This window comes from Astyanax mexicanus, chromosome 19 (genome assembly GCF_023375975.1).
Source record: "Astyanax mexicanus isolate ESR-SI-001 chromosome 19, AstMex3_surface, whole genome shotgun sequence".
Lineage (NCBI taxonomy): Eukaryota > Metazoa > Chordata > Actinopteri > Characiformes > Acestrorhamphidae > Astyanax > Astyanax mexicanus.
In genome coordinates, this window is record NC_064426.1 from 16,181,991 (window position 1) to 16,206,735 (window position 24,745).

The 24,745-nt window shown below is 35.5% G+C and overlaps 1 protein-coding gene and 2 long non-coding RNA genes across 10 annotated transcripts in view; 1 reads left to right on the forward strand and 2 right to left on the reverse strand.

Moving 5' to 3' along the window:
* LOC103034334 (uncharacterized) overlaps positions 1–24,745 on the reverse strand; it is a 381,713-nt gene that overhangs the window by 181,238 nt on the left and 175,730 nt on the right. The window lies entirely within an intron of this gene.
* LOC111190309 (uncharacterized) lies at positions 6,812–24,263 on the reverse strand. Of its 7 annotated transcripts, none has more exons than XR_007427057.1 (8): positions 24,122–24,263; positions 22,740–22,931; positions 21,750–21,789; positions 20,022–20,560; positions 19,065–19,931; positions 18,863–18,971; positions 12,918–13,009; positions 6,812–6,998 (listed from the first exon to the last, which is right to left on the reverse strand). It is a non-coding gene; the product is annotated as an uncharacterized LOC111190309 (long non-coding RNA). The 7 variants fall into 7 exon arrangements; XR_007427052.1 differs by adding an exon at positions 23,057–23,142 and having other exon boundaries at positions 19,065–20,560; XR_007427055.1 differs by having other exon boundaries at positions 19,065–20,348; positions 20,466–20,560; positions 24,122–24,261.
* On the forward strand, positions 21,000–22,271 carry LOC125784337 (uncharacterized). 2 transcript variants are annotated; one of them, XR_007427064.1, is made up of 5 exons: positions 21,000–21,119; positions 21,605–21,733; positions 21,886–21,945; positions 22,023–22,082; positions 22,208–22,271. It is a non-coding gene; the product is annotated as an uncharacterized LOC125784337 (long non-coding RNA). The 2 variants fall into 2 exon arrangements; XR_007427063.1 differs by lacking the exon at positions 21,000–21,119 and having other exon boundaries at positions 21,456–21,733.

Below are 24,745 nucleotides of genomic sequence, written 5' to 3' on the forward strand. Positions count from 1 at the left end.
TGAAACCCATCGACACAACTAAAATGTGTATTTTAACTTAAATATTATGGATTTATTATGAAAAAAAAAAAAATTAAAGCATAAATGGAAAGTCAAACAACAATACATACCAAAAATTAATCTCTAAAGAATTTTAATAATTATATGTTATGGTAAAGTTTATAGTTAAAGAGTGGGGACACGTAACAAATGCTATTTTTTGAAAGTCCTACGTTTTTATTAATGTTTTTAATTACATATTTTACTTTTGCATTTAGGTCAATGTACAAGGTAGGAAACTGGTAAATGTTTTGCACATGTAATGTTTTAGCTGGGGAGGGGAGTTTAAATTGTGTTGTAGCTCAGGAACTTAAAGCGTTTAATTTGTGATTGTTTTAAAGTTCTTTAAAACTGTAATTGCTGAGGCAAATAGGCTAGATAGCTAGTTACATGATAAAACAGCACTGCAGCACTGATGCTAAATACTAAACATATATATTAAACAGAATGCTGAGATATAAAGCAGGGAGATTAGATTAATCTAATTAAGCTAGTTAGTTAGCTAGATTGTGATGTATGGTGAGATTTGTTCACCCACTGTCTTAAATGGTGTAGTACTAGTTCAGTTGTTCGCTAGCTAGCAGTATTAGTTGGTTAGTTAAGCTAACTAGCTATTCCTGGTTTATTTAGAATGCCCTTAACTTAAATAACACTATTAAATTAGCTAGTTTCCTGTATTAGCAAATTAAGCTAGCTAACCTAGCTAATGTTCTATTTTTATTTAGAATACCCTTAACTTATTTAACACTATTAAATTAGCTAGTTAGCTGTATTAGTAAGTTAAGCTAGCTAACCTAGCTAATATTCTATTTTTATTTAGAATACCCTTAACTTAATTAACACTATTAAATTAGCTAGTTAACTGTATTAGTAAGTTAAGCTTGCTAACTGAGCTAGTATTTCTTTTTATTTAGAATACCCTTAACTTAAATAGTAACTTACTATTAAATTAGCTAGTTAGCTGGTTTAGTAAGTTAAGCTAGCTAACCTAGGTAAGTTATTCCTCTTTTATTTAGAACACCCTTAACTTAAATAACAATATTAAATTAGCTAGTTAGCTGTATTACTTAGTTAAGCTCGCTAATCTAGGTATTTCTCTTTTATTAAGAACACCCTTAACCTAATTAACACTAGTAAAATAGCTAGTTAGCTGGTTTAGTAAGTTAAGCTATCTAACATAGCTAGGTATTCCTGTTTTATTTAAAATACCCTTAACTTAATTAACACTAGTTAATTAGCTAGTTAGCTGTTTTAGCTAGTTAAGCTAGCTAACCTAGCTAATATTCTATTTTTATTTAGAATACCCTTAACTTAAATAACACTATTAAATTAGCTAGTGAGCTGTATTAGTAAGTTAAGCTAGCTTACCTAGGTAATATTCTTTTTTTATTTAGAATACCCTTAACTTTAATAACACTATTAAATTAGCTAGTTAGCTGTATTAGTAAGTTAAACTAGCTAACATAGCTAATATTCTATTTTTATTAGAATACCCTTAACTTAAATAACACTATTAAATTAGCTAGTTAGCTGTATTAGTAAGTTAAGCTAGCTAACCTAGCTAATATTCTATTTTTTATTTAGAATAATGTTACCCTTAACTTAAATAACACTATTAAATTAGCTAGTTAGCTGTATCAGTAAGTTAAACTAGCTAACATAGCTAATATTCTATTTTTATTTAGACTATTCTTAACTGAAATAACACTATTAAATTAGCTAGTTAGCTGTATCAGTAAGTTAAGCTAGCTAACCTAGCTAATATTCTATTTTTATTTAGAATACCCTGTTGTAAAAAGAAAATGAAAGATGGGTTACCCCCATCCACCATCCGGGGTACAACTCCCCTGCGTGTTCGTTTTGATGGAGAGAGTCGCAGACAGGTGGAGTGGATGTTACACCCCCCAGGCGTGGGTAGGTAGTAGCAGTTATGCGACCCTGGGGTTAGCAGGGCCTGGATAGAATCTGGATGCAGGATACAGAGAAGACACGGTGAGACAGTGTTTTCAGTTTCAGGTCTCAGATTCAACTCTTTTCTTTATTCAACAACATACACAAACCAAATCACTTTAGTCTTTTTTTTCCTCTTTCTTTAGCAGTTTCACGAACACATTGCATATTTCTGCACTCCTCATACAGATCACACAGAAGATACTTAACCTTCTTAGTTACCCAAAACTCTGTATCTCACAATACATCTCTAGGTCCACATTACTGTTACCTTGATCAGCAAACCTCCTCAACACTGTTACTACAAAATACAAAAATATATATATATGTATATAAGAATATATAAAAATATTACTTCATATTAATATATTTATATACGCATACATATACCAATACTCACACATTCTACATTAACACCCTTCATTACACAGTTATTAATTAACAAAATTCCATTAACTTGTACTAAGCACACTTTAACTCCATGTTAGTGCTTTTAATATCTCATTTTAAGTTGAGTTTTTTAAAACTTGTATCTGCTTAGAGTATTTTTAATTGACCAAAGTAATAAACGTGAACATAACTAAATAAAACAGGAATACTAATTAGAGAAATGTAAAACTGTAGCTTATTCAACTGTAATAAACCCAATGCTGTGGTTGGCAGAGGCTCTAGCTTCACCTAACAAAGCCAAACAGGCTCTTTAATAGAGAGTAGAATTAAACTGGACACTTTAGAAACACTTACTTCACCTACAGAGACTTAATTTAGTTTTATATATACATATTTTTAATTAACTCAATTATTTATGTTTTTTTAACATACACAATGCGTGTTAGAGTCAAAATGGCTGGTGCCGTTTAATACAGGCGCGAAATGGCGGCAGCAAGGCGCGTAATTACTCCAATGAGTTAACTAGTGTTAGCGGGAAGAAAATAGAGAACAATAGCGTCGGCCAGGTGTATAATTAGCAGGCTGCGGTAGCTAATGCTAGCGTCAGAGTAATAGAAACAATAGCGTCGGCCAGGCGCAGAGTTAGCAGGCCGCAGTAGCTAATGCTAGCGTCAGAGTAATAGAAACAATAGCGTCGGCCAGGCGCAGAGTTAGCAGGCCGCGGTAGCTAATGCTAGCGTCAGAGTAATTGAAACAATAGCGTCGGCCAGGCGCAGAGTTAGCAGGCTTCGGTAGCTAATGCTAGCGTCAGAGTAATAGAAACAATAGCGTCGGCCAGGCGCAGAGTTAGCAGGCCGCGGTAGCTAATGCTAGCGTCAGAGTAATTGAAACAATAGCGTCGGCCAGGCGCAGAGTTAGCAGGCCGCGGTAGCTAATGCTATTAGAATTACACGAGAAAAAAGCGACAAACGGACACTATTACAGAGCGGAGATAGTAAATACTACAGCGAAAACACACGAGAGATAGCGACGGACTGGAACACGGTTAAAGAGCGGGTATATCTCACGCCAGAGCGAGGGGAATAACAGCGGGGCGCCGGCTAGGCGCGGTTAGCGAGCGGCGGTGGCTAATGCTAACGGCGGAGAAATACAGCGAGAGCGCCAGCCAGGCGCGCAGTTAGTGGGCTGCGGGAGCTAACGCTGCCCGATGCTGAGCGTCCACCAACACACAGGACCATAGCGGCTCATATTACACACCGTAACACTTTCAAAGCATATACACACTCAAATAATCCTATTATAGTGCTTTAGAAACATGTATACTTGCACAGTTTCACATATTTTCCCACCTGGATGCAGGATACAGAGAAGACACGGTGAGACAGTGTTTTCAGTTTCAGGTCTCAGATTCAACTGAGACTAATCTGCTGATGCCCACCTAAGCCTCTGTATAGCGCCCGCCCCCTAGCACTGCTCCCTCTACTGGACTGGATGATTCACAATACAATACAATAAACCCATTTAAAGCAGAAAAGATTATATATACAGATGCAAATAATATTAATATATAACATATAAAATAATCACTTAAATGTGACTACACTTTTAAGGGTGTCACATGGAGTTGAAAGCAAACCAAGCATTTTATTACAAAATACTGAATTCAGGAGAACCAATACATACAAGACAGTTAGCAGCCATCAAATAGTAAAAGTTCTGACCCCCCTCTGATCTGACTCCATGTTTATACCCCCAAATGACCTGAAACCTGCTGATGAGGCGTTGCTAAAATCATCTCATGTTAGCATGCATAATTTCACGTGTTAGTAATCCGTTTCATGTGTCTGATCAGACCATTGCTTGGCCCTGAGTGTATTCTCCCAGAATTGGACATTGTGGCATTATCTGTGTGCGTGTGCGTCACTCCCCGCTTTGAGACAGCTGCAGGTTTAGGGAGGCACCCACACACAGAGAAGGTTGCTTTGTCTAAGAGCCTCGTCTGTATTAATTTAGTTCATACCAGTCGATGATTGATGGCCGTTAGTTAGGATCATGCAGTGACCAAAATGCCTTGAGCGTGAGCTAAACAAGTCACACAATAGATTCCATATGTTATATGCTAATATGTAAGTAACATGTGGTTAATACGCAATACAATAGATTCTATGTGTTAGTTAAATGCCTTATGTATCATGTGGGTTAGTTTGCCATATAATAGAGTCTGTGTTAGTTACATGCCTGATCAAGCAATGTTTAACTATATGTGTAAAGAATATATATTGTGATTATTGGTTATTCTTCTATATAAATGCGTATAAAATACAATGTGAGTAATATAAATGCGTATAAAATACAATGTGAGTATTGGTTAATCTTCTATATAAATGCATATAAAATACAAGGTTTCACACAATGATTATGTAATTATAGATGCTAAAGTTAAGTAATCATAATTGAAAGATATTTGTCAATACACCCAAGGTATAATAAACGGTTACTCTTCAACCCTTAACTTAAATAACACTATTAAATTAGCTAGTTAGCTGTTTTAGTAAGTTAAGCTAGCTAACCTAGCTAATATTCTATTTTTATTTAGAATACCCTAACTTAATTAACACTAGTTAATTAGCTAGTTAGCTGTATTAGCTAGTTAAGCTAGCTAACCTAGCTAATATTCTATTTTTATTTAGAATACCCTTAACTTAAATAACACTATTAAATTATCTAGTTAGCTGTATTAGTAAGTTAAGATAGCTAACCTAGCTAGGTATTCCTGTTTTATTTAAAATACCCATAACTTAATTAAGACTAGTTAATTAGTTGGTTGGCTGTATTAGTAAGTTAAGCTAGCTAACCTAGCTAGTACCCTTTTTATTTAGAATACCCTTAACTTACATAACACTATTAAATTAGCTTGTTAGCTGTATTAGTAAGTTAAGCTAGCTAACCTAGCTAATTTTCTTTATTTAATTTAGAATATTCTTAACTTAAATAACACAAAAAAATTGCTAGTTAGCTATATTAGTGAGTTAAGCTAGCTATTTAGAATATTCTTAACTTAAATAACACTATTAAATTAGCTAGTTAGCTGTATTAGTAAGTTAAGCTAGCTAACATAGCTAATATTCTATTTTTATTTAGAATATTCTTAACTTAAATATAACTATTAAATTAGCTAGTTAGCTGTAATAGTAAGTTAAGCTTTTTATTTAGAATACCCTTAACTTAAATAACACTATTAAATTAGCTAGTTAGCTGTATTAGTAAGTTAAGATAGCTAACCTAGCTAATATTCTATATTTATTTAGAATACCCTTAACTTTAATAACACTATTAAATTAGCTAGTTAGCTGCATTAGTAAGTTAAGCTAGCTAACCTAGCTAGGTATTCCTGTTTTATTTAAAATACCCTTAACTTAATTAACACTAGTTAATTAGCTAGTTAGCTGTATTAGCTAGTTAAGCTAGCTAACCTAGCTAATATTCTATTTTTATTTAGAATACCCTTAACTTAAATAACACTATTAAATTAGCTAGTTAGCTGTATTAGTAAGTTAAGCTAGCTAACCTAGGTACCCAGCTAACACACGACGTACCAGCAACGTAATTTATTCGTACTTTTTGGTCAGTTCACGACATACCAACCGGCAACGTAGTGGCGACGTAGTGGCAACGTTACTTGACGGTAGTCTCAGTACTCTTTTTGTAATTATGAAATGTGGTCATTTTGCACGTCATCGTTACGTCGTAAGATGGTATACTAATGACCATTCCCATAGTATTCTGTATATCTGTTCTTTAACGCCAATATCATTTAACATTTTCTAAAAACACATGCAAAAATGCTGCCCTGAAAAAGCTGCAATTGTACTGAAATTAAAATTTTGTAGTATATAATTAATTATAACATTATTCAGCAAGTTAAGTACTCACTGGGCCAACGTTAACTAATCAATATAATCCTGGGTCCAGTTTTATTTAATATTTTTATCAATGATCTTGCTGCCTTGATCACCATCACAAAGCCTGTGGCTGTTTTAACTGAGTTTATGCTTTCTCTTATTATTTAAATTTTTATTGTTCTTACTTTTGATTACTTATTTTTATTTATTTATTTTTTATTTTATATATTTTTACTTTTTGTGTAAATCCTATGGTTTATATATATATATATTTTTCTCATCCATATTAAATGTATTCATTTAAAATTTGTATTTCTTTTATTATATCCTTATTATTTCTAATTTCTTATTTAATGTTTTCAATCCCTTCTAAACTGTAAATGTTCAGCTGCATTGTAAATGAGGGTCACCAAGGTGTAAATAAGTGGTCATAAAGGTTGATTGACTGATTATCAATTTAGCTGGTGTGTTGGATCAGCTGGATAATGAGTGCCCTAGAATAGGATTCACAAATACACAAAAAAAATTCAAATATTCTTTATTAATAAACAACAGCAAACAGAAGAGGGCTCCACTCACTCTCTCATCCCACTCTCTCACCCCACTCACAACCATTTCATGGTATGTCTGTAACATTAGAGAAATCTGTTAAATTCCCTTTGAAGGTTAATGCCAGTTTTCCTTTGGATTCCTGTTCCAGACAAAGCAGCATAATATCTGCAACAAAAAATAAGATGACATTAGAAGAAAGTAATACTGCAGTAAACTTGTGTGTGGATGTGGGGACAAATGTTTTTACTTTTGTGACTTTTGTTTACAAGCTCAAAGTCTCCAATGAATCTTCAATGAATGTAACTTTCTTTAATGTAATAAGTTCATAGAGGAGTGAGGAAGGTGTGAGAGCTCGAAACTGCTACTACACCCAGCTAATCCTTGTGCATTTCACCTTTTATATATTATTATGTCCAAGGTTTTTTTTTTTCTTTTTCATGGACAGATTTCATGTAACTTGCTATCAAAACATGTCTGTTTTGTGTTGTTGCTGCCCTCTTTTCTTTTGTGCATCACTTTCTTTAATTTTCCTTAATGCCAATTTATCTCTGGAGCTTTTGTGATCTGCATTGTGATCTAGCAACACTAGAAAAAAAACAAATTCTGTCAAAATGAAAGTAAAAAATGAATAAAATTCTGTTTTGAATCTGTAAATGAAATACTATGAAGTAGTTTAGAAAATAGAGTTTAAAGCTAAAATGCAAATGCATAAATTAAATGTAGATAATGAAGGAAGGAAATTGCTATAAAGCAAGTTTTGCTGTTTAAGAGAAATACATACAGCACTGTACTTTTAAAGAATAAACGACCATCCTTTTATCAAAATGTTTAAGCTTCAGAATGATCACTAGACATCTTATGGGGTACAATTTGGTGCTTTCAATATAAAGCAATGTCAACTGACAAATTTTCCATTCACATTCATGCACTAAGGGAGCAAGATCACAAAAAAATCTTTAAAAAGAATTCAGGAAAAAAAAAAATAATGCTGACACTTTACAATAAGGATACATTAATTAACAGTACCTACAACAGAATGCCTCAACTAATAATTACACAAGCTAAGTGAAGTAGAGTGGGTACTCTGGGGGTGCTGGCTTGGTAGGCCTTAGAAACAGGAGGCTCTGGTAAGAGAGCAGGGCTCAGAGAAATATTCATCCAACAGAGACTCAGATTTCTTACAGTGACTATAGTTAGTGCAAACTACTCACTATAAAGCAGTTACTCTACTAATAGGACACACATTTGCAGTGCTTAAGTAGTCAAATAGCGTAAAAGATTGACATAGGATTAACAAACATACACAATATCATTCACTTTAACTCCTGCAGTTAGCTCTGCTAGTTACTTGTGTTCAGTACTAGCATTTAGCACAGAGAAAATGGATGCAATATGTAACCTAGCATCAACATATGAACCCAACTACAAAATATATTACTCATTAGTTAGAGTTAGAGTTATCAACAAACACACTTTGGTCAAATTGGCGTACACAAACTGTAGATTATAGTGCATTTGCCATCAAATGAACAGTGCATCTGCTTCCAGCTCTGTTTACTGCACGAGGGAACTACAGCAGAACATGAAGGACAAAACACTAGCTACACAGGAAAATAGCATTCAACTATAAGGCTTTATCGCCATCTAGTGGGTGGTCTATGAACTACACCTTGCTGATTTAACTGAAACAATCAAAATGAAGACTTACCTACATTAAGGCATTATTAATCATTAACTAGTTATAATTAATTATTATTTACAACATTTTTAAGTTTAATGTATAATATCAATTAATAATTAGTTGTTAAGCTGACAATGATGCTGGTAAGATACTCCAAAAAGGCCCATTTTCTAACTGTACACTGGGATTCATATTGTCCAGAAGGAGTCCTATTGTAATATGCATATGAAATTAATATTTTGTACACATTTGATCATATTCTTAGATGTCATACGATGCCTCTGATCTGGTTAGAACATAAAGGATTACTATGCCCATCATCAAAGGTAAGTTTTAAAAACCACTATGATATGTTAAAAATACATAATGTAAATACATTTTAATATGTACAGGTTTAAAATATTTTTCTGTATATATTCAAAGATCAAGCAGCAATTTTAAGAGGCTAGCAAACCAATGAGTCTGTGTCTTCCCAAGGTTTCTTCCTTTTTCACCAACAGAATGGAGTTTTTCATTGCCACCGCACTCATTGGGCAATAAAGACTAGCTGCATCTAATTATTTAGTGGTTTTATATTTTGACTGTCAAATTGACCAGGGGTACGTTTCCCAAAAGCGTAGTTGCTAACTATGGAGGTAACCACGTTAGTAACTTGCATAGTGCGAACCTTAGTTAAGCTACTCAGGTGTTTCCCAAAACCGTAGTTCCAGCGAATGTTCGCAACTACTGTGGTTCAGCTGCGTCGTTCCAACTACAGCTCTAGACCTGTCGTTAGGAGCTTAGTTCCTGGTGATTAGTGCAGACGATGGACGGTAGGACTCAGAAAGCTGAAAAATCACATTAATAATGCTGCACGAGGATTTAAGATGTCACGTGTACCTAATTATTTTTTAATGTTTGTGTTAATTACATTAATCGAGCCACTTCACTTTTACCCATGTGCGCCCAAGGAAAATAATACAATTCAGTCCGTTTTTAATGTATGTCTTTAACATTTAGCTTTATTTGGCAAACACGAATTGCAAGTGAAAAAAGTGCACTGAAGTGCTCTTTAGCTAAAATGTATTTTACAGTCTTGGAAAGATGTATGTCAATTATTCAAGCAGGCATCCCTTGAGTAAAGATAACTTGTGCTGTGAACACTTATGAATTAGTTAATAATTATTTTTTAAACCCACTGTGCTTTATGCACTCTGTGAATAAGGCTATTAAACTGTCACTGGGGTATGTGGGCCCTAAATTGGTGATCAATATATGCTTTCTTACCTTTATAATAGTATATTTGGATAAAAAGTCTAGAGTTCACTAAGTTCTGTTAAAACAGGTGTCTGACCCTTTCTCTGAGGCCTGTACAGTCTGTACCAAGGCGCGAGGTGCTGATCGAGGCGACCTTGGTTTTGTCTGACTTGTGCCAAAAGCCCCCACCGTTGTTCACCCAGATACTGTATAAAAGAGCATGTATTCCCGTGTGTTGTTAGAAGACTGAATACTTCTGACTGAAACTGGCTGACTTCAAGACAATAAAAGAACATCTTAGAACTTCGAAGAACTTCGTCTTCTCCTTTCTCTAACTCAAGGCACTCGTCTGATGTTTATCTTCTTTCTTTTGAATTTAAAACTTTTGTAGTGATGCATGACTAGATAATCTTTAAGAGTCTATTTTAAGCTAGCCCAAGGCTTCCCTTTAAGGGAGGCCTTAAGAGTCGTCAGATTACGAACGACAGGTAATACTCTAAAATGGCTTTAACGTAAAAACCTGTACCCTAAGGACCTTTGAGGGTATATTTGCATTGTTTGTTCCCAGTGAAACAAATGTATCCATACAGTAGTCAAGAATGTGTCTTTTAATAATATATTCATAACAAGAAAAAACTAAGTAAAAAGTGTCTTAAAATAAATAGAGACATGCAATAAGCAGGTGTTTTGAATTACCTAATTATCCTCTGGAGGTAACAGGGCCAGACAAAGTGTGAATAAAGAAAATTTATTATTTAGCCAATACAACGTGTGTATTTCTAGGCCTATACAAATGTTATCAATTAGTATTTGTTAAATAATATATTACAGGAAATACGTAGAAATATGTAGGCTCCATTAATATATATGTAAAAAATAATAACATTAATTGCCATTATGAAAAAAAAAATATTAAGAGAATAAAACCACGACTGGGATTCGAACTAGGCTTCCATCCGGTGTTCTGTCGAGTTTTAAATATAAAATTGCTAGAAAAAGCCCCATATGCTTTCGGTAGAATATTTGGAAAGCCTGAATCAAAATATCAGGAGACAGTTTAGGGTTATTAGGGATGATTATTTTTTTATTATTATTATTGCTCACTTATTATTACTTTCATTATCATCAGCTGTCATTTACGCATTTGTAATACTCAGAAATAATGGCAAGGGGTTTCTGGTTATTATTAAAAGACACCTTCTTGCCTACTGTATGGATACATTTGTTTCACTGGGAACAAACAATGCAAATATACCCTCAAAGGTCCTTAGGGTACAGGTTTTTACGTTAAAGCCATTTTAGAGTATTACCCCAGTGACAGTTTAATAGCCTTATTCACAGAGTGCATAAAGCACAGTGGGTTTAAAAAATAATTATTAACTAATTCATAAGTGTTCACAGCACAAGTTATCTTTACTCAAGGGATGCCTGCTTGAATAATTGACATACATCTTTCCAAGACTGTAAAATACATTTTAGCTAAAGAGCACTTCAGTGCACTTTTTTCACTTGCAATTCATGTTTGCCAAATAAAGCTAAATGTTAAAGACATACATAAAAAAAATGGGCAATTAACTTACATTTTCAAAATACATTTGAGTACTGAATTTTATTTTTTTCCCTGGGCGCACATGGGTAAAAGTGAAGTGGCCAATTAATGTAATTAACACAAACATTCAAAAAATAATTAGGTACACTTGACATCTTAAATCCTCGTGTAGCATTATTAATGTGATTTATCAGCTTTTTAAATCCTACCATCCATCGTCTGCACTAATAACCAGGAACTAAGCTCCTAACGACAGGTCTAGAGCTGTAGTTGGAACGACGCAGCTGAACCACGGTAGTTGCGATCATTCGCTGGAACTACGGTTTTGGGAAACACCTGAGTAGCTTAACTAAGGTTCGCACTATGCAAGTTACTAACGTGGTTACCTCCATAGTTCCAACTACGCTTTTGGGAAACATCGTCCAGACTATGCAAGATGCTAACGTAGTTAGCAACTACGTTTTTGGGAAACGTACCCCTGGTTGGCTATGGTCATTGTTTGTAATAAAGAATTGCCTGAGTGGTGGATTTGTTTGTCTATCTTCTCCCTCTCCACTGTTATCTGTGGATTAGTTTCAAGGTTTTGTGTGATACTGACAAATGGTAAAAGAGGAAGCCACTAAAGACACGCCCATCCGTCCGTCTGTCTGTCAATCTTCATTATAGACTAAACAGTGCATGTTCAGTGCTGATTCATATGATAAAAGAAAATATCTAACTAAACTAACTAACTAAAGGGATTAATCTGGGAAGATGGGCAAGTTTATTTACTATAGCTATTTATAGGCAGTAGCTCAGTAATGCTGGTCTGTACTGTGTCTAAATGGGATGATTGGTGTGACCCACATTATCTCATCAAGATATCTCTGAAATTAAAATATCAGTGCAATGTCCGATTTACATTCATATATAACAGAGCAGGGAAGGGGTTCTGATTGGTTAAGTCCACTGTCTATATTGAAGCTGGACCAATGGGCTGCACTCTCTAAATTGTGGGCCGGTCTCTTAGAAAGAAAAAAGGGAGAAAAAAAAAATCAACAGCATCAGCTCATGAGGACTGTCGGCCCACTGGGAAAATGCCTGGAATGCCAAATTACCAGTCCATATCTGCAGTGCATTAACGTACAGCAATGGCACTCTTAGAAATCACACTGCAGGGTAAAAACTGTGCTATAATACAAACATCAACTGAGGTTCATGCTATAATGTAAGATATTGGCAGTGGTAACCTAGAGTTCCAAATATGGGCATACTGAGGACTATAGAGTGACATACAACTTTAGTAGTCAATATATCTTTCATATTCCATGGTTAATGAATTAAGAGTCATATGATGATAGAAAACTGACACAAACTGAAACTTTTGTCTTGCCAAAATCTGACCTTTCTATGTGCATTAAATGATCAATATTTCTGCAGTGAATCAAATTTATTTTTGTAAATTAAACCTCATTTGGGAGGGTTTCAGCTTTCACATGAGTCAGTTCTAAAACCAATGGAAGAATTTAAAGTCAGGTTATAAGCTTTTGTTTCCACAACATGGATAAGCGACAGAACTTCTGTCAGGGACTGTATACCCCAATAGGTGTAAGACATTTAGACTAATATGCATACTAACCTTGGTCCCAAAAAGAGGGTGTTGTAGCTTCTAAGGTCTATAGGCTTGCCTCAGCAATCCTGAAGAGGGGAAGGCATCAGACAAAAGCTAACCTGGGGCAAGAAAAGAAGTTTAACAAAGCTTAAGTGTTTATATACACAGGTAGAAACTGACACATAAATATTAACAATGTTTATTAACTTTACATCCATCGTTAATCACATGCTATTAAGAGTGGGGCTATCAAGGGAGCCTTGTGGCCTCCATAAAGACAGTTTTAAATATTTTAAATGTGTGGGCAGGAATGAATGGCCAAGAATATATATTTTTTATTATTTCAATACATTATACGTATGTGTGTGTGTGTGTGTGTGTGTGTATATATATATATATATATATATATATATATATATATATATATACACACACACACACACACCTGCTGTAGGAATGGTATGTGAGCTGCAACAAACCTGTGCAAAAAGCATAATAAATGGATGACAGAACTGCATCACTGGTATCCAACAACTGAACACAGAATCATCTAAAGTTCACACTATGACCTAATGGCATTCAATATCAAGCATTCCACATAGCCTGGTCATCACTTTTTCAGTTTCCTTCAATGAGAGTTAGGCAGTCATCTTCACAATGATATACTAAACATTTATTCTATTATTCCAGCAGTCATTCACAGTAACAATAACCTAACTAGCTAGGTGTTTTATTAGGGCGAGCTCGAAGCTGGCAGTTTAAATTTTAAATCTAAGCTAAGCTCTAAAATTCGTTAAACTGTCAGTTTCATCCATCTCTGTCCACCAATAGCACGTCTACTCCGATTCTTATTTTCTAAAAGATCAATTGTAAGGTTTTTTAATACGTTAAATCATTAGACTAGTACTAGCTAAATAACGTTACTGTTAAATCAACAGTTTTACTTATATTTTTATTGCGTATGTACACAGTAGTGCTGGGCGATATAACGATATCGATTTGTTTCGCGATAATTTTTCCCTCGATGACGATGATAAGCCTGTGCAATAGAATTCGATAAACATTCATTTCCATTTCCGTCTAAGTGGCGCGGCAAACAACGAAAACACAACGTGTAATCAATCCAGAAGACGCTGGAGCAAATTAATAAATAGTTAAGAAAATTGTAATAGTTATTCTCATGCATGCAACAAAAAACCCTAAAGAATAGTGGAGTATGGCCCGACACACGCAAACAACCATAGTGTTTGTACTTTGGGAATAAACGGCCGCACTGTTCAGCACGTTTTAAATAAATTTTAAGTAAATTTTAAGCACTAAATGTAATTAATTCAATTTATATTAGGACCTCGGGGCAGGTGCTGCAAAAATGTGTATGTGGGGCGCGGATTAAAGGAAGAGGTTTTTTTGCGGAGCGGTAACAGGACAAAAACACCTTAAGAATGATGTCTAAATGACTTTCCTCTAATCTAATATAATTTAACATGGTTTAAGGATATAAAATAATTTCTAAACAAACGAACTTTTTAATATTGAGCTTATGGCCCAAGTGCAAAAACACAAAATCATTTATCATTTAGATTATCTGCCTGAACGCGAGCCCGAACCCGAGCTTGAACGCCAGCCTGACTCAGGCGCTGCATGAACTCGGGCCGGTCGAGAACACCGCTTTCCTCTCAGATTAGGCGGAAGAAAATGGTCTTTTTTTTAATGTAACAAATCACACTGTGATTTTTGTGATATTTCCCCAATTACAGCTCAGCTGCGCGTTTAAAGCTCAACGCATGAATTAATCGGTGCGCTGTGCGCCGCGCGTGCTCGCGGGGGATTTGACGCGTCTGTCAAGCAAGTTAATGGACCGTTTTGGGGGCAGAGATTAAGAAGTACAGCAGGTACATCTCAGATTTGTAGTTTAATGCTCTACTAAATTACTGGCTTTAAAACTGGCTCATGATATGGTCGGTTCTGGCTGGATTTTTTCCTGCCTACAGGCTGCATTTGACGGAAAGCAGCTCCTCAGTCAGACAACAGTGTCAGCATACAAATCGTGTGCGTTTCCTACAGGACAAACCATTTAAAAGTGCAGATAAACTCATTAAAAAATCACACAGTGTCTGTCTGGCTTAAAATACTTTTAATAAGGTACAGCTTTTAAATTAATAAATCAACATTCATTAAAAATCCGTGAGAAGTTCTGTATGCTAAATGACAAGCTAAGCTAATAAGCTAATAACATTTAATAATAACAGAAAAATAGATATGAATTTGGAAAATAACCAACTAAAGTGAGCTCAAAATACAATAATAAATATAATCTAACGAATTTCAAAATATAAATTAGAAATATTGAACTTCAATATTAAATTCAACTTCAACTACAAAAAACGCAAGGACCGATAGAACATAACGAACAGAAAAAAATAAATTTGAAATTGGAAAAAAAGTTCAAAATGCTAAAAGAAATAAAACCTAACGAATTTCAGAATATAAAATCTAAATATTACACTGCAGCAGTACAAAAGCCTAAGTGCTTAAACAAACAAACCAAAAAACAGCCTATCACAAATCATTTTTTGAGCCCGACCCAGCTGAGGAAAAGGTGGGAAATCTTTTTTTTTCCGGCTGGGTCTTGGAAAACTTTGTGGTGAATTAAAGGGGCCGAGTTGCAATTTTTGTTTTACTTTAATCAGTTTTTAATCCGTCTTTTTAAAAACAAATATTCCAATATTGGCTGCCAATCAGTGCCCAATATTCTGAGCTCAAAAAACGCTATTCGGGCCAGCCCTACTAATCTAATATAATTTAACATGGTTTAAGAATATAAAATAATTTCTAAACAAACGAAATATTTAATATTGAGCTTATAGCCCAAGTTTTTTTTTCAGTCATGGAAAATTGGAAAAAATTGGAAAAAAGCCCGAGTTCATGCAGCGCCTGAGTCAGGCTGACGTTCAAGCTCGGGTTCTGGCTCGCGTTCATGATTAATTTGTTTTTTTTAAAAACTAATATTGGAATATTCGCTACCAATTACTGCCAAATATCCGGAGCTCAAAAAATGCTATTCGGGCCAGCCCTAATAATTATGGAGATACAGAAAAAAATATTGTGATAAAACTTCCATCACTCCCTTATTCTCTCACTAATAAAAACAAACCTTTAAGTGTGACACAAAGTGATTTGATTTATATCGTGATACATATCGATATCGACTGATATGGAAAACTATATCGTGATAAGATTTTTTCCCATATCGCCCAGCTCTAGTACACAGTATAAGCTATTAAATAGCTTGGTTACAGTTGGTGCAGAGTACAGCGTCGCGGTAGTGTATATATAAGTTTTACAGCGTTTCAGTAATATTTTTTTTACTATTATTATTACTATTATTATTATTATTATTATTATTATTATATGGTGTATAGAATTTGTTTGTTTTTTAGCTAGGTAACGTGAGTTAACGACTACTATAGTTAAGCTAGCTAGCTAAATAAGTATCCATCTTATCCTTGCAGAACTCCGGATCCATCGGTTTTACAGACCAAGGTGAGACAATTTTAAAACAGCAATAAGTAAGTTAACTAATCAAGTGTCAGTGTATGAAAACTTACACAGCTGATCGAGGTCATGTGCAACTGTTTCTAAATAGTCTAAATAGACAAGTTAGCTAGCCATGCTAGCTAGCTACTCTAACTTCGCTCCAGGTTAAGCTAGCTAGCGTTAGCTAGAGCTAGCTAGAGTTACCTATGTTAACTCTAGCTATGTTAGCGTAGCTAGCTAGGTTAACTAACCTGTTAGCCAACCTACCGTATCTGACTACAGCGAGTGCAACAAGCTTTTTCTCTAAAGTTTTCATCGACATGAACGAATTCCATGCCAATCGATTGTGAGGGTCAGAAAGGTCTAAACAAACCACTGTATGTGATCGATTTTGGGAATAAGTTAACCCAACAGCAGTACAGCGAGAGTGCCTTCCTCCGTGAACACTTCCAACCTGTATCTAAACTCTCCGCTATACTGACACAGAACTTCTAGAGAGAATATCCACTTGCAAACTCTTCTGGGTGTGTCACACACTAGAGGGCGCTCCCAAGCTAGACCAAATGAATGTGTTTATATGGAGAAATTTAGCAAAATCATAGTTTATAACTGTTAGAGCATTTTTATAATGAAGAAAAAAAACTCATTTATCAACATAAAACAACTTAGAATGTTTCAGTACTACAAACATATTTCTAAAGCGTTTAAAGGGATAAGCATCTTAAACATGCCCTTGAATTAATTATGCCAGTCAGCAGTGTTCAAACTGATTAACAAATGAAAAAATCAGGGCTCTGTAAAAACCAAATCAAAGAAAACCCACAAATAACATCAGCTGAAATACAGGACTCTCTGAAAACTAGCGGTGTGGCTGTTTCAAGATGCACAATAAGGAGGCCCTTGAAGAAAAATAGGCTGCATGGTCGAGTTGCCAGAAGAAAGAAGAAAACATTTCTGGAACAAGGTCATTTGGAGTGATGAGACCAAAATCATAAAAGTTACGTGTGAGCTACAAAAGCACAGGAAACTTCAAAGGTCAAAGTTGAAGGAAAGATGAATGCAGCATGTTATCAGCAAATACTGGAGGAAAATTTGCACTCATCAGCCTGAAAGCTGCACATGGGATGTACTTGGACGTGCCAACATGACAGCGATCCAAAACACAAGGCCAAGTCGACCTGTCATCAGAACAAACAGAACAAAGTGATGGTTCTGGAGTGGCCATCTCAGTCTCCTAAACTCAGTATCATTGAGCCACTCTGGGGAGATCTCAAGCGCACAGTTAATGCAAGACAGCCCAGGAATTTACAGAAACTGGAAGCTTTTTGCCAAGAGGAATGGGCAACTTTACTATCTGAGACAATTAAGAGCCTCACCCACTACTACCACAAAAGACTTCAAGCTGTCATTGATGTTAGATGGGGCAATACATGGTATTAATAACTGGGGTATGTGAACTTTTGATCAGGGTCATTTGGATGTGTTTGGTTGTCATTAGGATTTAAAAAGAGAAAACAAAGTCGTTTGACAGTAAATGGCTTCACCCAACCACTAACCGTGAGTGAAAAAAAAAAACGTTTTTTGTGTTATCATGTATTCTGAAAAAAGGCATAGAAAGAAAAAATTCTGCTTGGGTATGTAAACCAGGATCATTTGCAGTATTGGCTCACAGATAAAACAAACCAACCATTTCACCATCTCACTTCCCTAGAGGCAGATATCTGTTTATGACATGAAACACATCTTTCAGAAACAAATCACACACTGAAATCAACACATTTTAACTGCATATTCTCAGCATACTATATCATCTCAGTATCTAATAAGGCACCTAATTTGTCCTCACATTAAGACCATCAGCCAACCAGGGGTGCTTTATTCCAATTAGTACACTACCTCCTAGTTTCAATATTTTGTTTATATTTCACATAGCATTGTGTAGGCTGGCTTAAAGATACTCTTAGCTAGATTGTGTACTCTTGTTTGTTTGGTAACCTTGTGCTGCATATTGGGTATTGTTGATTAAGGAGCTAATATAGGTGTGGTTTCGGGTTAGTGTTGAGGTGTTAATTACAGGGGTGTGGCTTACAGCCTGCATTTGTAGATAAATAAAGTGTGCATCCAGTACTAGTTTAATAACACTGTAATTTGCATTCAGTCAGTAAACATAACTTTCAGAAGGTCTAGAATAATGTTTACCCTCCTCACAAAACAGGGTTTGTGTGCTGACATGTATTTCAGGACTATTCATTCATGTTAATTTTTTTCCCTAGAATGAGTGAGGAAAAGAAAAAAAGATCAAGGCAATATCTAAGATCCTGGAGGTCAGCTAGACGTGTGCTCAGAAAGATATCTGAGTGTCAGACAGAACAGCCAACTATGAATTATGATCATGAAGAAACGATTTCAGAATATGAGAGTGATCTTAGTGATACCTCTAGTTATATGGAGGACACTGAAGATAGTCCACCCCTTCAGCCTGCTGGAGGATCATCCACATGGGAAGACGCAAATCTGGAGGATGACATGGAGGACACAATGTACCTTGAAGACAATAAATGTGAAGAATCAGACCAGGAAGAACATTTGGGATATTCATCACTAGCAACTGACCTAGCAACTTGGGCTTCAGCTTACCAGGTTAAGAACAACGCCCTTGACAAGCTGTTGTAGGTTCTTCAAACACATGGCCACACAGAACTCCCCTCTTCAGCACGTAGTCTACTTAAGACACCAAGGCAGCTAGCAAAAAAGCAGAAATCTGGCATGGAATAATTTCATTATACACTGCATCAGAAGTTGACAGAGACCCTGGAGAAGTACCCTCCTGAACATCTGTCGGACACAATCAACCTGTCTTTTAATGTTGATGGACTGCCATTGTTCAAGAGCTCAGCAAGAATTATGTGGCCTGTTCTGTGTGCTGTCCACCTCAATCCCATAACTGTTTTCCCCACAACACTAACATGTGGAAAAAATCGTCCACACAATCTTGATTTCCTGGATGACATGGTCACAGACCTCAAAGAACTGTTAAGTGGCGGCCTTCAATACAAGGGAAGAGCGTTGCAAATCAATGTTCTTTGCATTGTCTGTGATGCTCCAGCGAAAGCCTTTATTCGCAACACAAAGCTGTGCTCTGGTTATTATGGCTGTGATAAATGTGACCAAAAAGGCGAGTGGCTTAAAAGGGTCACATATCAGCAGACAGATGACCTCACCTTACGCACAGATGCCTCTTTTAGGAACCAAATTCAGCCACAGCATCACAACGGAAATACACCACTGGTCAGTTTGCCCATTGATATGGTGAGAAGTTTTCCTGTTGATTACATGCATCAAGCCTGCCTAGGAGTCATGAAAAAACTTCTGCACATGTGGAGCAGGGGAGAGAAAGGTTTCAGGATGTCTTCTGTCCAAATAGAAGAAGTGAGCAGTAGGCTTGCTCACATAAAAAGTGAAATCCCCTCCATCTTTTCCCGCACTCCTCGAGGCCTAAATGAGCTTGAGAGATGGAAAGCAACAGAGTTCAGGCAGTTCATGCTGTACACAGGAAAGATAGTGTTAAAAGGAATATTGAAGAGAGACCTGTACCTCCATTTCCTTACATTCAGTGTGGCAATGTGCATCCTAGTTTGTCCCTCACTTATCAAACAGTACGCAGTGTACGCACAAAACCTCCTTCAGTACTTTGTCAGCAGAGGGAGGGAGCTTTATGGAAGAGAATTTCTGGTGTACAACACTCACTCTTTGCTTCATATTACGGAAGATGCTGTGTTATTCAATGGGCTGGACAACTGCAGTGCTTTCAAATTTGAAACATACCTGCATACCTTGAAGAGAATGGTACGTAGCGGAACACACCCCCTCACACAGATTGCCAACCGTATTGAGGAAAGAAAGTCAGCACCAATCCATGACCTTGTAGCAAAAAAAACAAGAAGCATTAAGGACAGAGCATACTTGCTTGAAGGTGAGGAATGTTGCGAAGTTATAGATGAGATGGAGAAAGATGGAAAGGTCCTTTGTCGAGTGTACCATCATCCTGCACCCCTCTTCATGGAGCCATGCACCTCGTTTCTCATTGGGGCTTTCAGCTTCAAAGAAAATACCACTACAATGAAATGGATCACCTGTGATAAAATTGAGAAGAGAGCCATCAGGCTTCACATAGAAGACAAATCTATATTTATGGGCATATTACATCAAGTGTAAACAAAATATGCCATTAAGATTAGATGGAGATAAGGCACCAATTCAACATTTAAAGAATATGTAAGTAATTTTAATTAAATCAAGGAACTTTTTAAGCCTTAGGATTAAAGGGTTAAAATGCATATTAGATATCAAGACACCATGTCTGGAAATGTCACTTTTATTATTTGGTATATTCAATTAGAAGATCATGCCTGAATATTATGCCTATTTTGACTTCTATGGTTCCATTATCTGACAATAGCAGTCCTGCAGTCAGATAATAAATGCTGGTGAAGGGATAGTGAATGTCAGAACAGGCATCATACACACCTAAAAAGTATTTGACAATTAAAAGAAAAAACATTGTATTGCATGTATTTCAGCAACAGTACAGTTACTGGCCGCCAAATAACCCAACCAAAAGAGCAAAAAAGGAGGAGACTCCTGATGAAGACCACTGGATTTCCAGAAAAATCAGAGTCTTTGCCACCACAGGTAAAGCTGAGCTTCCAATCATGCACACACTGTATGAGAAGTGAGAGAATACACATTATTTGGTAAATTTACTGTACAAATGTTTGCTGTTCAAATGTTTGAATATCTATGGCATTCTTCAGTAAATAAAAAGCTTTTATTAGAAGATGGAAATAAAAACTTTATTTCCTTGATCCTGACAGAAGCTGCAATGAGCAGTTGTACAATAAAGACTTTTTAATAAAATGTTGACTGCAGTGGATATTCAATTTTACATTACATATTACTGTAATTTATTAGATTCAAAATGACTGATAAAACATTTCAAACAGATTTATACAGAGAGAATTATTATACAATTACACTTTTATTTACAATTACATTTTTTTATTATATAATTAAACAGTGGCTTGTATGATCAGTGGAGCTGACAAAATAGATAGCGAGGTGGAGGTGGTCATAACATTCTTATGAGTGTCTAATTATTGTTACCATTTGACATTCAGGTAACTTTGAAAGAGCCCTCAAATGGAGCAGAACAGCAGAGTACAAATCCACTTTTGATACCGAAGAAGAAACTGTACCATCAAAAAGGCCAACAAAAAGACCCCTGAAATATTATGACAGCAGTGAAGGTAGGCAGCAACTTACCAGAAATTACACACTGGATATACTGTATATCTAAGTGCTGCTGAAATGAAATGAAACAGAAAAAAATGGGTCAGTGTCATATCATTCACAATTGTTAGTTAACAGCACATTTATGCACTACTTTTTTTTTTTTTAGATGAGAGAACTTTGCAAACAAAGGATAATAGGGAGCCTTTGACTAAGAAAAAAACAAAAGGTATATATGATTGTTTAGTAAAACTATATATCAATCAATGGCTCAAAACAACGTTTAATAGCGTATGCCCTATTTAGATGGACCTGTTCCTCAACTCAAGGCAACTGTGGAAATCCCAAAAGACAACATGGCTAAAGGTGAGGTAGTAATATTTTTCAGCATCCATACTAAATTGTACCATCAAATATCAAGAAGAACAGTGTATTTAAATGTTGAACATTGCCCTTTTCATGATATACTTTTTAATTTATGTTTCAAGCAGTTGCACAAAAACAAGCGAAGCTTCCAGCACCCCCCAATCTCCATCCAATATGTAGAAAAAAAATAATCTATCGTAAGTCATTTCAGAATCATAATGTGCTACAGATTTTTCTTTTTTTTCCGGGACATTTGAATGTTTTCCCAGATTTAACAAAGTCAGGATGATATTAAGCTGATCATTTGAAGTCTGGGCCAATTTTAAAAAGCTTATTAGCGTTTTAGTAGGAGTGCCAATCTAAACCATGTTTTAGTTATGATGATTCTACTGACAAACAGTTTCTAGAACAGTATAGTGGCATGCCCAAAGGATCTTGTATTAACACTTTATGTATGACATGATTTAGACAATGGACCATCATGGAGAAAAAATACTTTGGAGTCTCCAGTACAAAGAGGATTTCAAGGTATTATGAACTCACTACAAAAGAAAAGCATTTTAATGTGACTGTTCCAAAAGCAGACTCTGAACACCCTCAGATCACAATATTTGGGGAGAAAAAAAAGACATAAATACAAAGAGAAATAATTCACACCTTAAGTTATGTGGCTTCTTAATTTCAGATACACTTCAGGTTCTCCTTCAAAAAGTTGAGACCCTAGAGGCAAATCAACGGGAGATGCTACTACTTCTGCGCAGAAGCCAGGGGAGACAAAGGGATGAGGAGACCACTGTAGAGCTGAATGTGGCACAAAGCACACAAGACCTCCTAAACTTTGAACACCAACTGAAAGAGACAGATTTCAGAAAGAAAGTGGTGAGTGTTTAATTCATGTTTAAATGTTTACTTACTTATATGGCCATTGAATATAATGTTAAATATGCAGAACAATAGATGAACTAGTTGCAGACCTGGCCCACATGCACCACATTCTTCTGGCCCGATTGCGGTTTGGAATGACTTGCCAATTCTGGCACCAACTAACATCTGCCATTCTCTAGCCATTCTCTAGCTCTAGAAACAATTGGCCCAGTTATAGCCCAGATGAAAAACCACAACAATGCCATACATCTATGACATGTTTAAGTAATAGAATACATTACTTAAATAACGTCAAGCTATAACTTAAGAATTTTAGTGCAATTCACTGTAAGCACTTATTTACTAACCAATTACCGAATATTTTAAAATAACTGAAACACATTAATTATTTCATCTTTTTTATTTAATACATACACATTTAAATGAAGATGCACCTAGACTTATGAAATGTAAATGTGATCAAGTCTAAGTTTAAAAAAATTACTTTAAAACGATGTGTGTAAAATGACAAGATGTCAATAAAATTACAGGTACAATATATGAATAAAACAAGAACAATCACATTCAGATAAGTGTTATTTACAAATAAAACTATTATAATATAATAATATTATATAAAATATAAAACAATAAAATATAAAACTATTGCTAAAGTATATTCATTTGTTTAGGAAGAACAGCTGCATGGTTCGGAATAAGGAAATATATTTAGTTACATTGTTTAAATTGATATAAAGGGGGTCACTTATGAAGCTATTTCTCCTGGATCCAGTACTGAATTTCTAGTACAGGAGTCGAATTTTGTGTAAAAAAAAAAAAAAAACACACAAATAAGCTAACTGCAGAAATAGCCATCTAGCCATTAAAATGCTCCGTTCCACTGTAAATTGTATGGTGCCGCGTTAAAAGAGAAAGAAGACATATTCTAAAGTTAAGTGTTTTTCATTGGACAGCGAAAATATAAACATTTTATAAATTCCAGATTACACCAGTAAACATAATCACTGTAAAGTGGAAAAATGGCGGGTAACATTGCTAACTTGTAGGCACTTCTGACACTTTTCACCAATTATTAGTCACATAAACTATATTTAACTTAAAAAAAAGCATGTTTTACTTATATATAAAAATATATCTAAAAAATATTTACTTACCATATGAAGTTGGCTTCACTTGTTTGTCCTGTTCAGGACCGTTGGTGGTGCTGGTCTGCCCAAGATGAAGCAGGATCAGACCGGTTCAAACTGTCTCATTCAGACCCGTTCTCACTGCCCCGCCCCCTCCACGCCCCGCCCCGCCCCTGTCTATTTAAAATGTCTATTCCAAGCAACAGATTCATTTAGCCAGACCTTCCAGACCAGCTTAATGCCGGAATCGGGCCAGACTTAAAGTGCACTAGTGAGATCACTGGTGCAGGTGGGGTTCCAGTAGACCTGTAAAAAGAAAAGAGAATGTTAATGTATTGTATAATGTCTTTCTGTGATTGTACGTACCTGTATTATCCTAAGATTTAAGTTTTCTATAAATAACTGTTTCTGTGATCTTAAGAGATTGAGGGACTGTGCTATTGACTAGGTAAGTCATATTGTATGGTCTAGCATAATGGTTGCTTTAATCCACTTATTCCAGGCAATCCTGAGCTAAAGTGTGAATTAGTGTAATGTATTGTTTTTTGTTTGTTTTGTGTATATAATGAACTGTAATAACGGGAAAAGTATGCCTTGTGTGGCTCAAAAATAAACCAATAAATAAAGCAATTAGCGAGTCTCTTGACATTC